At 43.9% G+C, this 13,156-nt stretch overlaps 1 protein-coding gene across 18 annotated transcripts in view; it reads left to right on the plus strand.

Annotated features, from left to right (window-relative positions):
- The window catches only part of PALLD (palladin, cytoskeletal associated protein), a 434,582-nt gene that overhangs the window by 331,190 nt on the left and 90,236 nt on the right, over positions 1–13,156 (plus strand). For 4 of the 18 annotated variants that reach the window (XM_078002428.1, XM_028848877.2, XM_078002429.1 and 1 more), the window contains exon 1: positions 7,714–7,790. The exons of the other annotated variants lie outside the window; for them this stretch is intronic. The gene's annotated coding sequence lies outside the window, so the exon portion shown is untranslated. Of the gene's footprint in view, positions 1–7,713; positions 7,791–13,156 lie in introns of those variants that run through there. 18 annotated transcript variants of the gene reach the window in all.

A 13,156-nucleotide genomic window follows, 5' to 3' on the forward strand; every position in this document is an offset into this window, starting at 1 on the left:
ATCTTATTAAAATCCATTACATATTGTAAAAGAAATAGCTATTTGAAAATATTCATGGGCCAACAGTTCCTTTGAACATAGCAGATTGAACCAAAGTTTAATTTGAAACGTCTTTCTATAAATCCTATAAATTGACCAAATTTTCTCAAAATCATTGAACTTTTTCTAAAGTTACTAAAAACAGACAAACATACTAATACAAGAATAATGATCTTAATTCTTTGGAGCAATGGAATTGTTTTTTACATTTACATCTATGGAAATCTTAGGTAAAAAAAAAAATCTTGATTTTTTTTTCTTGAAATCTAGTACTTCACTGTATCAGCAGTGACCTAGTGTAACTCATTCAAGGGGCCCATAACAGGCAGTATCAATATTATTGTCAATTGTTTTAACTGTCAATTATATAAACTATATACCAGATAAATTCTTTTTTGTTGTTTTTTTGTTTTTTTTTTTTTGTTTTGGTTTTTGTTTTTTTGTTTGTTTGAGACAAGGTGTCACTCTGTCACCCAGGCTGGAGTGCAGTGGCACGATCTTGGCTCACTGCAACCTCCACCTCCCAGGCTCAAGCAATCCTCCCACCTCAGCCTCCCAAGTAGCTGGGACTACAGACACACACCACCACACCTGGCTTCTATTTTTTGTAGAGATGGAGTTTTGCCATATTGCCCAGGCTGGTCTCCAACTCCTGGGCTCAAGTGATCCTCCCACCTTGGCCTCCCAAAGTGCTGGGATTATAGGCGTGAGCCACTGTGCCTGACCAAATTCATTTCTTTAATTGCCAGTGTTATCAAATATTTTCTCCTATGGAGCTTATGGTCTATATTCAGATAATTTTCTAATTTTAAATACATTTATTACATTTTTATATTTAAAGAAAGTTTAATTGGAATATTTGACTTCTCCTTATTCTCTCTCTTCTCTCTCTCTTCTCATTCCATTTCCATATTGGAGTCTAGGTTTGTACATTTTATTTTGTTAAAGATATATACTGCAAAATAATCTCAATGATTCTTTTAGTAGTTGGATGTCTTTGCTAGAAAACCTTTAACTTCATCACTGAAGCAAATCATTATGTATTTTCCTAATGAGAAAAATAAAGTACTTCAGATAACATAATCCCGTTTATTTGACCCAGAGGGTTTGTGTATTGATCCAAAGGAATGGATATTCAAGTTTAAGACATGAAGGGCTGGGTAGAAGGAAGGTTTCAGAGATGACAGGTTTATCAATGTTAGGGAAATAGACCCGATTCCCTCCTTCTTGTGAACATAGTCCACTATATATAGCCTGTCGGAGTCCATGGTTTCCTTTGAATTTACTTCGTTCTTCTGAAAACGACACTGCAACACCCTAAGCAGCTCCCTTGCTGAAAGAGTTTTACTTCCTGTATTTCTGGGAGCAACAATGGAATCATGGCTGATGTGGGTGTTTTCTAAGCACCCTGGAAATCTACATGAAATGCGACACAAGATTCTTTGTTATGGTGTCACCGGAGGTAATATTAATAGTATTAAAAGAACAAGCTGAGGACTTTATGCATGATCTCACCCATGACTTCATGAATCGCCACTGGGATTAATGTAAAATGTGTAATCCTCGCCTAAATATGCCATCTTTGTCTATTATCCATCACTATATTTATAAGACACAACTTAAGGTTTTTCCTATGTAGGGTAAGTTCAACTATTTAGTTCACTGATTATAGTATTTCACCACTTATTCAGGAAAATCACATAAACAGGCAAATTCTCACTATGCCTCTTTAGTAATCCACATGGAATCTGTGGATGATTCCTTCAGAGCCAGCATAACTCATTTGATTTGGAAAAGGGTGCTCAATAGTGAGTCAGATTCTTCTGTGGATCAAGCGGGACATGTTTAGAAGCTGCCTTAACTATTTCAGATCAAGCAGACCTGACTCTGCACAATTAAACTTGGCAATAATAAGTTGCTCCGTTGGTAAAATGGAGATCTTAGGGACGGTGAACAGACAGTGAAAGGACTTCTCATAAATATGTATTTTTTACTCCAAATATTTATGTTCCTTGGAGCTTGGACTCTGGAGTTAAGGATTTGCATCTCTACTCCTCCCCTTACCAGCTCTGTGCCCTTGGGTAAGTTACCTAACCTCTCTGTGCTCACTGTCCCTGGAATGATAGTTATAGTGATACTTCCTCATGGTTTCTATAGTCAGATAAACATGAGAATGCATGTGATATGATTGGCATAATGCCAGCCCAAAGTAAAGTTCAGATTATTATTTTTTTTCTCTGTCTTTTTTACTATCTGTAACTAAATACTGTGTTTTGCAAAAACAAAAACAAAATTAAAAGGCAAAAACAAATAAAACCCAGCTCCCCACCTGCTACATACCAAACAGTATGTTAGGCGCTGCCCTGGCAGCATCGTGCTGTCTTTTCAACAGCAGTCCAGTGGCGTAAATACCTGAACCTCCACTCCCAAAACAAAACCTTTGTGAGTTCAAGGGAGACAGTGGAACTGACCCCACTCTGGCCAGCTCCAAAGGCCATGCTCTTTTCAGGACATGCCTTCACTAGATGACCTCTTCAGCCCCTCCCAACTCTGATTTTGAGTCCTCTGGAGTTGTCTCGGATGTTCAAGGCTTACCTCACTCTCACAAGCTCAGCCTGTGTTTTGTTTATCGTAGCGTGACCTTTCTTTACATTCCAACTGCAGATGCGGTCGTCACGCTCCCTGCGACATAGCATTTGGTGTCCACTGGGTTCTAGTTGTGTCTATATGTACAAGCAGTCCCATTTCTTTCTTCCTGATCCACTCTCCCTGCTCTTAATAAAAAGTTATGAACAAACCAAAGAACCATAAAGTTATCTTTACCAATAGGATAGATGAATTTGTTTTTATGTTCAAAGTATGAGTTGTCCTTGGAGGGGTGCCCTTTCCCTCCTCCCCTAATAGTCTGTCTTCATGATCAGATAATGCACGAGCCTGATCCTCTTTAGAAGACCCACATTTTGGTTTTTAAAAGTTTCTCACTTTTCTTAATTACTAGTTGTTGATATGGAGACAAATGTTGCACTTAATTACAGAGTCCAAATTCAGAATAGTCCAAGATTGTTAAAAGTTGCTTATTCTTAAAAATGAATGGACTAAAAGCTGATCTTAAGCATTCCACTCTCAGAAACGTTTTCCCAAATGTAACATTACTATGAATCAATATCAGGTAAAAGCTATAATTAATCTGTTATTTTCTTAGTCTTGTTCTTGTTTGATAAATGTACTTGGGAACCCTTGCAAAGGTAGCAACTACAATAGAAGAAATATGCCATTCAGGCAAGATTCTGTGACTCTAAAAAATATAGTAAGGGCTAAATCAAGTTTTTAAAAATAACATCAAAGGCCAGGCACGGTGGCTCATGCCTGTAATCCTAGTACTTTGGGAGGTCAAAGAGGCAGATCACAAGGTCAGGAGTTCGAGCCCAGTCTGGCCAACATAGTGAAACCCTGTCTCTACTTAAAATACAAAAAATTAACTGAGTGTGATGGTGCACGCTTGTAATCCCAGCTACTCAGGAGGCTGAGGCAGGAGAATTGCGTGAACCCAGGAGGTGGAGGTTGCAGTGAGCTGAGTTCACGCCATTGCACTCCAGCCTGGGTGACACTGCAAGATTCCATCTCAAAACAACAACAGCAACAAACATCAAAACACCAGAAGTGAATGGAACAAGATCCTGATGCTGAACTGATTATCAGAACATCTGTTAATAGATACCATTGATCACTGAGGAAACACATAGCAAAAGCCTCCTTGTAGAAAATGTGCCAAGCCAGAAGCCAGGAATCTTCTAGGAAAATGTCAAGTTTTCATTAAAATATTAAGTAAAATGCCTGAAGATATATTAATATTCCTTTGCTGCTACATGGAAATAAAATAAATGAAAATATAGATTTTGGGCTTTAATTCTTAAGTTAGAAAAGCATGATTGAACAATGTCGATTTGTGGTAGCAGTAAAAAGACATTCACTTGGTTTGCTAATCATATCTACTTTATAAAATATTATATACTACCTATGCTGAGCATTTTGAGCTAGATGGTGTGTAACACCTGTTAGTAGTTAGACAGATCAATCAGTCGATTGATAAATAGATAGATCTGTGATTTGGTTTTGCTGCCAAGATCTTCTTTCTTTAGTGAATACTATTGGTTTTAATGTCTTTCGTTTTAGTGTTTTAGTTTTTAACCACCTATGTTTCACTATTTTCCTTGTGAGGAAAATATAAAAAGGAATGATTTGAAGGGTTACTTTCACCCTTTCCACTTTTCTCGCCAAATACTTGGCTAATTGAGCACAATGTTTCATCTGAAAGTAAATTTGTATGTTTGAAGCCATAAGCTCTGAGCCAAAGCCTGCTGAAGGTACAGCCAGAGATGCATGCCCGGAAGCAGAGCCTCTGGCAGATACAGCCAGCAAAGCCGAAGGGAGTGCCCTGAGGGTCGCCTCTGATGAAATAAAAGCTCATTGTGTGTTTGTTCTCTGCCCCTTTCATCTTATCTCAAATCCATAGAATGCGAAGTTTTAGTTAGGGAAGAATGAAATAAAAGTAATATAAGGAGAAGACTTGATCAGAATCTTCAGTGTTCAGAGGAGGATGGAATATTCTTTTTCAAACTTGGCAGAAATTCTCATCAGTGCTTCTACTGATACTAGTTCTAGCAATTCTGGGGCTTGTTCAAAGTGACGGCCAAGATGTATCCACACCTCCCACAGTTCATGTGTAAAAACTTCAAAGTTGCAAACATGAGAATATTCAGTGTTTTGCATCAGTCTTCCTGGATTTCAGCACTGAAAAGTGAAAACTGGTCCACGTGCATGCGTCTTTCTGGGCACCTGTAGTTGGAATAAGGCAGACATAGAGATGACAGATCTAATGAATCATCCTTCTTTTGCTGCCTCTTCAGAGTAAAAGAAGTGGGTATGTTTTCTCACAATCAACTCTCCGAGTCTCTTCTACCCCATAGTCCCTTCCATGGCAGGAAAACACTAGAGGCAGTAATAACAGACATCTATTTTATTCTTTCTGAGCTTATGTTGTGAGTGGACTCCTAAATCATAAAATCACAAAATTTAAGAAGCGCAACTTAAAAATCCATCAGGCTAATCCCATTATTGTGGAAATAAGGAAGCTTCAGAGTCCCACAGTTAATGGCACAGATCACACGTCCTAACTCTCGTCTGGTGGCACTCTTTACTCAGTGTCACATCACAGCCCCCAAGAAAACCCTGCTGCAGGCCGGGTGATGTCATTGCTGCACCCCTAAGGGCCATTTGACATGGGAGTAAACAAGCTGAGAATTCAAAAGAAGGTGAAGCTAAACAGGGAACTACTATTAGAACTATTAGAATAGACAAAGTCATTTTCACTCTTTAAAGCTTTTGTCCCAGGACAATGAATTGTTGGTCTATCACCCTCTCAAAAATGGAAGAGATAATAATGCTTTGTATTATCCCCAGAAAGATGACTATGGTCAGTATATTGTGAGGTTAAAAAAAAAAATAGGTTATAGGCCAGGCACGGTGGGTCACACCTATAATCCCAGCACTTTGGGAGGCCAAGGCAGGTGGATCACTTGAGGTCAGGAGTTCAAGACCAGCTTGGCCAACATGGTGAAACCCCGTCTCTACGAAAAATACAAAAATTAGCTGGGTGTGGTGGCGGGCACCTGTAGTCCACCTACTTGGGAGGCGAGGCAGGAGAATCGCTTGAACCCAGGAGGCAGAGGTTGCAGTGAACCGAGATCACGCCACTGCACTCCAGCCTGGGTGACAGAGTGAGAATTTGTCTCAAAAAAAAAAAAAAAATTATATACTGGGTGCGCTGGTCACATCTGGGAGGCCGAGGCAGGAGGATCACTTGAGATCAGGAGTTTGAGACCAGCCTGGGCAACATAGCAAGACCTTGTCTTGAAGAGAAAAAAATGTTTTAAATTAGCTAGGTATGATGGCACGTGCCTGTAGCCCTAGTTACTCAGGAGGCTGAGGTGGGAGGATCACTTGAGCCTGGGAGGTCAAAACTGCAGTGAGCCATGATTGCACCACTGCACTTCAGCCTGGGCAACAGAGTGAGATCCTGTCTCAAAAAAAAAAAAAAAAAAGTTACAAAATTGTATGGAAACAGTGATCTAAGCTATTTTAAGGGTGTGTTTAAATACACATACAAAAGCCTGGAGGACTATACGTTAGGCAGCTAACAATGTATCTCTGGGAGTAAAATCACAGGGACATTCAATTTTGATTTATTGCTTAAAGAGCAATATTTGGTTTATTAATATTTTACAAACATCATTATTCATTTAAAAGTCAATAAAGATATTTCTGAGAGAGGAATAGACTACCTGGCTGAAGACAGTGAACCTAGCAATGCTGGCGTTAGATATCAGTAATGAAGGCAGCATACAGTTACAGTACTAACCCCTTTAAACAAGTGGTCTACTGGCTATTCAAAACTAGTTGGCATTTATTGGCCGTTACCGAGTGACCACGTTACTGAAACAGCCTGGCACAACAGTAAGTTCAGTAAATGGTGGATATTACCATTCGTTCACTGATTCATGCATTCATTTTGTTGACAGCTTGTTGTGTGTGAAACATTTGGTCCCAGTGGCCAAGGAGCACACGCTGGAAGCAGAAAGAGGACGGAAATTGTTGTGACATGGTGTGCCAAACCAGCTACCAGAGGATTATACACAGAGCCCGCGTGTCCTTAGCTGATCTGGTGAAAGAAAAGTTGGTGGTCTGGATTTAAGGCTAAGCCCACAATCTGTCACAAATTTTGCATAGAATATTAATTCTGGGACGAATGAGACCAGTTCCTCTTTGAAAACAGTTCTACAGAAATTCCTGTGTAGATGAGTGTTAAAACAAGTGACTCAGGACCTCCAGTAGGTTATGACCTGAGAGGACCACAGGATAGGATAGGGACTGGGTTCCTCAGATGTTGCTAGATCAAAGTGCTTTATTCCTCTCACCCTAAGGACTCCTGAATTTAGTTATTACACGGAACACAGCAAACTAATTAATGGAAATCTAAAAATTATCCCTTCTCTTCCTTAGAGATGAAATATACTGCATGATGATTTGTGCTTTTCGATTTAATGTCACACACTCATTTTTGCACTGTACGTGAATATCCGTCCTCAGAGCTGGGACTCTCCCTCCCCACAGCCCCAGCCCAGCTCCAGCCCAGCCCCAGCCCTGCGGTTCCATTCCCTCAGGGCAGCTTCCATTCTACCGTGAGTTTCTATTGCTTTCCCCTAAAACGCTGCCCTGGAGTCGGGTTTATTGGACACTCTAGTCTGTAAAGGAAAAAACACAAACACCGGAGGAGAATCATCCTAACTTGCCGACAACATATCTATGGGCCTAAAAAAGTTACATTCTTTCCCGTTATTAGCACTTCTCGATCGTTCCAGGAAAACCCAATTTGTGACCTGGCTGCCCCAGGAAGGGGCCTGCGACCAGAAAGATGCAAAGGGCGGGACAAGGTTACGAGTGGGTGCGGGGAAGCCTCCCTAACCTGGGGGCCGCGTCCGAGAGCTGCGAGCCACGCCTCCTCTCTCCCGGCGGCGCCGCCGGACTCTTATTTTGAAGGGCGGCGGTGAAGCCTCGGAGCCTCCTGAGTCACCCGGCGGGCGAGGTATAAAGCCCGGTACCTGCCCCGCGCCCGGCCCGCGGAGCCCGCTGCAGCTCCCGCTCGCTCCGGACGCGGAATCGGGCAGCAGCGGGAGGCGGCCGGGAGAGCCGAGGTAGGCGCGGGGAGTCGGCCCTGAGGCTGGTGGAGGAAATGTGTGAATTAAAGGGAGGGCAGCGTGCAGGGTGGGCGGCGAGTCGGGGGTGGAGGGCTCGGAACAGGGTGGGGGCGGGTAGGACAAGAGACTCGTCAGCGCACTTTCCACCCGGCCGGTCCCTTCCCGAGCCCTCTCCCTCCCCCGGCCGGCGGGAGCACCGAACCCTGAAAGCGGAGCTCCAGATAGGAATGTTTGCATCATCTTGGCAGGGTCGGGGCGGGAGAAGATGCTCTGCTGCCACAGACGATCCCTCTCCCTCTCCTAACTTTTCTCTGAACACCTCGCACCCACCACCCCCGCCCCTCTCTTCATCTTGGCCACGCTCACCGAGGGGTCAGACCTAGGGTGGGAGGGCAGAGAAAGCGGGGCTGGCAGAGACGGGGGTGAGGGCCGGGAGGGGCGATGACATCATTCCCTGGCAGCTGGCGGGGAGGGGGTGGGGACGGAGGGGTCCCCCCGACCTGACCCGAGCCCTCCCCTTCTCAAGTCCATCCTCCTTTCTTTGGGATGGTTCGCCCCACCTGGGCGCCATTCAAAGAAAGTTTGCGCGTAACTCGGGGATCCTTTCCCCGGCCGGGTGCTGTGCCCGGCCCGCAGTCGGTGTTTCTTCCGGGCCTGGGGGCTGCGTGGAGCCCGCGGCTCAGTCCCCGCAGTCCCAGGCCGTGGCCGCTGCTTTGTTCACGCCGGGCGCGGGCCGAACTCGAACCTCAGCTGCAGCGCTGGCAGCGCGCACCGGCCACTCGTGGGTTCCAGGCCACGGCCGAGCCAAAAAGGGAAGGTCCCCTGAGCAGCCAGGCTGGCCCTCCCCGGGCCTGGGTACGCTCCCAAAGCTGGAGCGCAGGGCTCTGGGCCGGCCCCGCCCCGGGGCTGGGGGCTTCCCGCGCGTTTGTCTCGTTTTAACTTTTGGGGGCAGCTCTGTCCCGAATGGTGAGTGGTCCAGACTCCAGAAAGGAGTTTGCTCGCTTGAGCCCGGATTGAGGCTTGGGACCTTTGCTCTCTTGCTGGGGACGGAAGGGGGCGCGCTGGGCAGGAGAGGGGGCGTCTCAGTCGGGTCTCCCTGGGCTCGGGCATCTTCCCACCCTGCGGAGCCGGGTCTTGCGCTGCACGCCCCGAACAGGCCCGGGCACACCGAGCCCCGTTACTGGTCTTCAGGCGAAATTCCAGGACGGGTGTGCATTCATCAACCTGGGAGTCTCTAGGAGCCCGAGATGATTGAATCTACATTTTGATGTGTAATCACAGAGAAACTAGCCCGAGAAAAGGACAGAGGGACGGACCCAAGTTTCAGAGGCATGGAATAATATGATCCTGGTTCATAAGCCTTGAAAAGCTCCCCTCCTCCAGGTTAAGGAATGGTGTCACCAGCCTTGGCTGTGAGGATAGTTTCTTGATTTGTGTTATGCAGGCTCCTGTCAGGAATGTCTGCTTAACTCCCACTACCTAAGGAAAAGATAGCCAGAGAACTGGCCAGGGATCTGGGTTTGGATTGCTTCTAGAGCTCACAATACAAAGATAGCATCTTTCTTGCTTTTTTTTTTCTTTACATCCCCCCCGAAACCATTTTTTCCCCCTTAGGACTTGGCAGACTTTGATTTAGATAAGAGGTTTGAGTTAATTTGATTTTCCCCGTGTCTGTTTAGATCAATGGATATAGGAGATAGTTTGCAGCTAATGTATCCCTATGCCTTAGTGTGAATGTAAGATTTATAACTTGAGAGAGGCAGTTAATAGCACATTCTTGAACCATAAACATATGAGATAGACAAGAGCAAGATAATAAACGGTTTTTCCCCTAATCCCTAAGCTTTACTTATTTTTATTTATTTATTTTTTTTTTTACTGATTCTTGTACTTTGTTTTTAGATAAAGGAGTGGGGTTGGTTTCCCAGTGACCGCATCCATTAAGAAACTGGGCATGTACAGCAAGTAGCAAAATATGCCAACATCCAAACCATCTCTGGCTATGTGAAAACTTGGTGCCCTGTGTGAGGAGCATGGGGGATGGTTGGAAATAATGTAGCTTTATTTTTATTGTGATTGTTGGAATTCATGAATCATAAAATTCTGATAGCTGGGATGGCATGGTAGCTCACCTGCTTTAAATAATGTAGTAACTACAGGCCCAGCCTGTCCCAGGTGAGGACCATTGACTTAGTAAACAATAAACAGATGTCCTACTCATAGCAGCCTTGGTATTGCTTCAGTAGACCCTTATGAGCTCTAGATAGTTTTCAGTTGACTTTTAATACTTTTAAAGGTAACAATAGGCTGGGCGTGGCAGCTCATACCTGTAATCCCGGCACTTTGGGAGGCTGAGGTGGGCGGATCACGAGGTCAGGAGTTCGAGACCAGCCTGACCAGCGTGGGGAAACCTCGTCTCCACTAAAAATACAAAAATTAGCCAGGCATGTGTGCCAGGATTATAGGTGTGTGCCTATAATCCCAGCTACTCAGGAGGCTGAGGCAGGAGAATCACTTGAACCCAGCAGGTGGAGGTTGCAGTGAACTAAGATTACACCACTGCACTCCAGCCTGGGTGTCAGAGCGAGACTCCATCTCAAAACAAACAAAAACATCTCTACTAAAAATACAAAAAAATTAGCCGAGCGAGGTGGCGGGCGCCTGTAGTCCCAGCTACTCGGGAGGCTGAGGCAGGAGAATGGCGTAAACCCGGGAGGCGGAGCTTGCAGTGAGCCGAGATAGCGCCACTGCACTCCAGCCTGGGCGACAGAGCAAGACTCCGTCTCAAAAAAACAAAAACAAAAACAAAAACAAACAAAAATTAAATGTCACCACCTTGCATTGTACTTGATCTTCAGAATTTTACTCTATTGTCTTAAGCCTTTAAAACTTTGCTCATGAGCTATATTATTTAGACTACCTTTGAGGGTAGTTGCATTTTTCCAAAATATTATTTTCCCTAGGTTACAGTAAACTTTTGACTCTGTTAAATTTGAAGCAACTAATTATTCCTGAAACATATAAAGCATTTCCTGGCAATGTTCATGGAGTCCATACTGCTCAAGGTGCTAAAGTCATTATTTCAAGGGGAAATTATTAGCGTGTTCCAACAGTTCTTAATTGTCCAAACAATTGTTGATTTCCCCCCTTTCCAGATTTCTTTCACAATAATTGGGAACTATAAAAAGATGTATTCGACATTTTCTTTTGTGTATATTTTCCACTTAAACAATTTTGTATCAAAACGTATGGTACTTTTTCAGCACTTATTTCAGGAGATCCAGAGAAACACTGAGTAATCACAATTCACTATGCTTCAAAAATTGCCTCCCTTTCAGTATCTTGCCAAATAATCTTCTTCAAGTAAATGGGGAAAGTACACACTAACCATATACTTTTTAAAAATAATACATTAAAAGAGCACTAAAGTGTTCTTTGAAAGTGCTCCTGGTACTATATACATATTGACTCATTCCAGCAATGTTCTTTTAAGATACAATACAAGAATTGGAACTCGACCAGATTTGAGAGAAAGATGTAGAGAAGGTGAAGATTTGTTCCAGGGCCATACAGAGAGGAAACTGAGACACTCATTTCTTCTTAGTTCTGTCTTCCAGGTTTTAGCCCTAGATCTCTGAGATTGCACTAATTTGAGGGATTTTTTTTTTTTTTTAAAGAAAACAGGGAAGGTCTGTTATCAAATTTTAAGAGAGGATAAAGAATTAGAGATGGTAGATGAGAAATGTTTCATCCAAAGAGTCTTTTGTTTGTTTTGTTGTTTTTTTGAGACATAGTCTCGCTCTGTCACCCAGGCTGGAGTGCAGTGGTGTGATCTGGGTTCACTGCAGCCTCTGCCTCCCAAGTTCAAGCGATTCTCGTGCCTCAGCCTGCCAAGTAGCTGGGATTACAGGCATGGGCCACTGTGCCTGGCTTGAAGACTTTTAATGAATAGAAAACAGTGGCCCATTCTTATAGAAAAGACATGGAGATAAAATGAAATAAGGAGAGCCTGAGGTGTCAGGGAAGGAGAAAGAGCATTTTGAAACTGGTGGCAGATACAGTTCTCTGCCCAACTCCATGGGCTACTTAGGGCATAGATTTCTTCCTGCACAGTTAATCTTAGCTGCCTTACTGGTTATGTGCTTTAGGGTTGGCCGTAATTGGTAACATAAGCCATTCCAGTTAGGTGAGCCTCTCTTCCTTGTGTATTTTGGATAATGACTCCGAGGAAACAAGCTGGAAATGTGGGATGGTTAGCTAATGTCAGTGCCGAGTCTCCGTGCTCAATGCGCGTTAGCCCAACTGCCAAAGCTCCGCCGCTATGGTAAGTCAAGATGGTGATTTTCAGTTTGGCAGAGACTGTTGGAAGGCGTAATGGCTTATTTGATGGAAAAGATTTCCTGCGGTGGGAGAAGCTGCCATTTGCAGACAAGGTGTGTCAGCCAGAAGAAATGAGCAATAACCGTTTTCTGGTTTCTACTGGCAAAAGCTTTGTATTTTTTTTTTATATAGAAGTGTTAAAAATAGATTCATAAGAAAAATTCATAAGATTCATACGAAACCAAGTAAAGGGTACAGACACTGAAATTTCACCAGTGAAGGGGAGAGAAGAGAGCCAACCTTTGTTGAATAGTCATTACTAACCAGGTGCTTCCGTTCTCACAAAATGGTGTGAGGTAGGCCCGCCACATTAGAGAACCGGGATCAGGCAAACAAATGAAGTACTGCTGGAGCGCCGCGCAGGAGACTCTTAAGCTTGGTGTTACCATCGATGACATTCGGATGCCTTTGCGAGGCTGTCAAACCTACTGTGAAGTAGGCGGCCCTCAGCTTTCAGATGGGTTGTGTTCTGATTGTGAGTTTATAAAAACTCACTGCTGGGAACCCTGAACATGCTTTTTCACTGAAACTGTGTCACATTTAGTGGTTGGTTTCCCAGGCCAGCCCAGAAATCATAGCTGAAGTATTCTGTCTTATTAATAGTACCATAGAACCAAGCCACTATATATAACATGGTTTTTGTGGGAAAATGCACTCAGAGCTCCAACTTGAGTTTTTTAAGGTTTTTAGTTCCAGTTACAATGGCAAAAGGGACTCCACCTTCTCTCTTTTTCCATTTAAGCCCTGGAGGGAAAATAAAGGTACACAGAGATACATTTCCTTTGATACTTCCTTATGCTAACAGAGACCCCACCCTGGACTGCAGAGTGATGGGGAGGGGGGATCCTGGCAGTAGCTGGCTTTGTGGCAACAGAGAGGAAAGAGAGGAGGAGGGAGAGGGCACAGGTAGCAGAAGAAGTGAGGTCTAGATGTCATCACCTATGGGACCAATTCTGGATGGCTTATCAATATGAGCTACAGGC

The sequence above is a fragment of the Macaca mulatta genome, chromosome 5 (genome assembly GCF_049350105.2).
Source record: "Macaca mulatta isolate MMU2019108-1 chromosome 5, T2T-MMU8v2.0, whole genome shotgun sequence".
NCBI classification, from domain to species: Eukaryota; Metazoa; Chordata; class Mammalia; order Primates; family Cercopithecidae; genus Macaca; species Macaca mulatta.